The following is a 3,518-nucleotide window of genomic DNA, read 5'->3' as shown; positions in this document are numbered from 1 at the left end:
TTTAAATTATTTAATTCTGTTTCATTTGGAGGGTTTTTTGTTCATTTCCCTAGTATTATTGTACCAGCTTAATCTGCTAAACTTGAGGGGCTGTTACTATTTCAATAAACTTTCTTCTATCATTTCTTTCAATACTTTTACATTTTATTTGCTTTCTACCAACCAATTGCACTTCCTTCCTGTATTGTAATTATTAGGAGGTATGATCAATAAGTCCAGAAATCATGATGGCTAATTTTCTCACCCAAGGTATCTTGGAACTTTGATTAGAAAGACACTGGAAAACAGCACACTACCCTCTAATATGACTTGTTCTTGAGACATACCCAGCATGGCATGGTGACAATTAATGGCCCAATTGAAACATTGGCTGTCTTGAAATTTTCTATATAAGGATCGTGGAAACAGACATTAATCAACTGTTTGGTTCCTAACAAGGACTGTAATAATACAAGTCTCTATAAACTAGCTCTTAATGGCCCAGTTCTGTACTATCAAATTTGCTCACACCCTCCTTAATCCAAAATACAATTTAAAAAGAGAAGTATATTTCCAGTCACCTCATTTTATAACCCAGGAAGTTAATTCAAAAGAGTTTAAGAGAATTGCTCAAAGTTAGCCCAGCCCCTCTCTTGACTCTTGCTTAATTACTTTTTCCATTAAATAATTTGTATGTTACCTTTGGACACTATAGTTCAAAAGATTTGGGAATAAGGACTACATAAAAATATGTAAAGAGATTACTTATGCCAACTCTTCAACCATCATGGAATTCTTTTGTGTCTTTTTCTAGATCAAAATATAGTCATGTGTCACTTAATGACAGGCATGCATTCTAATAAATGCATTTCATTTTCATAATTGAATATCATATAGTGCACATACACAAACCTAGATAGTATAGCCTACTGTACATCTGGCCTATATGGTATAGTCTATTGCTTCTAGGATACAAACCTGTACAGCATGTTACTGTACTGAATACCATAGGCAATTGTAACATAATGGTAAGTATTTATGTTTCTAATCATATCTAAACATAGAAAAGGTACTGTAAAAATGCAATATAAAAGAGAAAAAAAGGTACTTGCAGGACAAAGTTGCTCTGGATGTGTCAGTTAGTAGTGAATGAATGTGAAGGCCTGGACATTGCTCTACACTACTGTAAACACTGTACACTAAGGCTACACTAAATTTAATATTAAAAATATGTTTCTTTTTTTAACTTCAACTTTTATTTTAAGTTCAGGGGTATATGTGCAGGATGTGCAGGTTTGTTACATAAGTAAATGTGTTACACGGTGGTTTGCTGCACAGATCATCCCATAACCTAGGTATTAAGCCCAGGATTCATTAGCTATTCTTCCTTATGCTCTCACTCCCCCCACCACCCCCCTTGACAGGCCTCAGTGTGTGTTGTTTCCCCCGACTTGTGTCCATATGTTCTTATTGTTCAGCTCCCACTTACATGTAAGAACAAGCGGTGTTTGGTTTTCTGTTTCAGCATTAGTTTACTGAGGATAATGGCTTCAAATTCCATCCATGTCCCTGGAAAGGACATGATCTCATTTTTTTATAGCTGCATAGTATTCCACAGTGTATATGTACCACGCTTCCTTTATCCAGTCTATGACTGATGAGCATTGGGGTTGTTTCCCTGTCTTTGCTATTGTGAATAGTGCTGCAAAAAACATATGCATGCATGTATCTTTATAATAGAAAGACTTAAATTTCTTTGGGTATATACCCAGGAATGGGATTGATGGATCAGATGGTATTTCTGCCTCTAGATCTTTGAAGAATTGCCACGCTGTCTTCCACAATGGTTGAACTAATTTATACTCCCACCAACAGTGTAAAAACACCCCTTTTTCTCTGTAACCGTGCCAGCATCAGTTTTTTATTTTTATTATTTTTTAGTAATAGCCATTCTGACTGGCATGAGATGGTATCACATTGTAGTTTTGATTTGCATTTTTCTAATGATCAGTGATATTGAGCTTTTTTTCATATGTTTGTTGGCCGCATGTATGTTTTCTTTTGAGAATTATCTGTTCATGCCCTTTGCCTACTTTTTAATGGTGGTGTTTGTTTTTTTCTTATAAATTTGTTTAAGTTCCTTATAGACTTTGGATATTACATCTTTGTCAGAAGGATGAATTGAAAAACTTTTCTCCCATTCTGTAGGTTGTCTATTCACTTTAACGATAGTTTCTTTTGCTCTGCAGAAGCTCTTTGGTGTAATTAGATCCCATTTATCAATTTTTGCTTTTGTTGTGACTGCTTTTGGCATTTTCGTCATGAAATCTATGTCTGTGCCCATGTTCTGAATAGTATTACCTGGATTTTCTTCCAGGGTTTTTATAGTTTTTGGCTTTACATTTAAGTCTTTAATCCATCTTGAGTTAATTTTTGTATAAGGTGTCAGGAAGAGATCCAGTTCCAGTTTTCTGCATATGGTTAACCAGTTCTCCCAGCACCATTTATTAAACAGGGAATCCTTTCCCCATTGCTTGTTTTTGTCAGGTTTGTTGAAGATCAGGTGGCTGTAGGTATGTGGTCTTATTTCTGAATTCTGTATTCTTTTTTCTTTGGCAGGGAGTGGAGGGCAGTCGCTCTGTTGCCCATGCTGGAGTGCAGTGGCATGATCTCAGCTCACTGCAATCTCTACCTTCAGGGTTCAAGCAACTTTGCTACCTCAGCCTCCCCAGTAGCTGGGACTATAGGCATGCACCACCACGTATGACTATTTTTTTGTATTTTTAGTAGAGATGGGGTTTCACCATGTTGGCCAGGCTGGTCTCAAGCTCCTGAACTCAAGTGATATTCCCACCTTGGCCTCTAAAAGTGCTGGGATTACAGGTGTGAGCCACTGTGCCCAACCCCAAGTTCTCTCTTCTGTTCCATTGATCTATGTGTTTTTGCACCAATACCATGCCGTTTTGATTATTGTAGTTTTGTAGTATAGGTGGAAGTCATGGAGTGTGATGCCTCAGCTTTGTTCTTATTTCTTAGGATTGTCTTAGCTATTCTGGCTTTTCTTGGTTTAATATTAATTTTAAAATAGTTTTTTTTCTAATTCTGTGAAGCATATCAATGATAGTTTAATGGGAATAGCATTGCAACTGAAAATTACTTTGGGTCACATGGCTATTTTCGTGATATTGATTCTTCCTATTCATGACCATGGAATATTTTTTCCCCATTTGTTTTTGTCCTCTCTGATTTCTTTTTTTTTTTTTTCTTGCTTTCACATTTATTATGAGGTTAATATAAAAGAGACATTAAACAAATATATTTCTGCTTCTTTACAAAGGATGACTATTGTTTTCTTACTTTTCAAATACAAATTTGTATAATATTATGCTTGCAAGAAGTATAACACTCTTAATGAGCAATACAGTTAACCTTAACTGGCAAAATTTCATGTCTAATCTAATATCATTAACAAATTGAAAAATCTCTCCCAAATTTCAGTCATCTTGCTGAAAATCCATGTTAAAGGCTTTGAAACTACA

Source organism: Mandrillus leucophaeus, unplaced genomic scaffold, assembly GCF_000951045.1.
Source record: "Mandrillus leucophaeus isolate KB7577 unplaced genomic scaffold, Mleu.le_1.0 Scaffold1442, whole genome shotgun sequence".
Taxonomy (NCBI): domain Eukaryota; kingdom Metazoa; phylum Chordata; class Mammalia; order Primates; family Cercopithecidae; genus Mandrillus; species Mandrillus leucophaeus.
The sequence above is the reverse complement of the archived record's forward strand: the minus strand, read 5'-3'. Positions refer to the sequence as shown.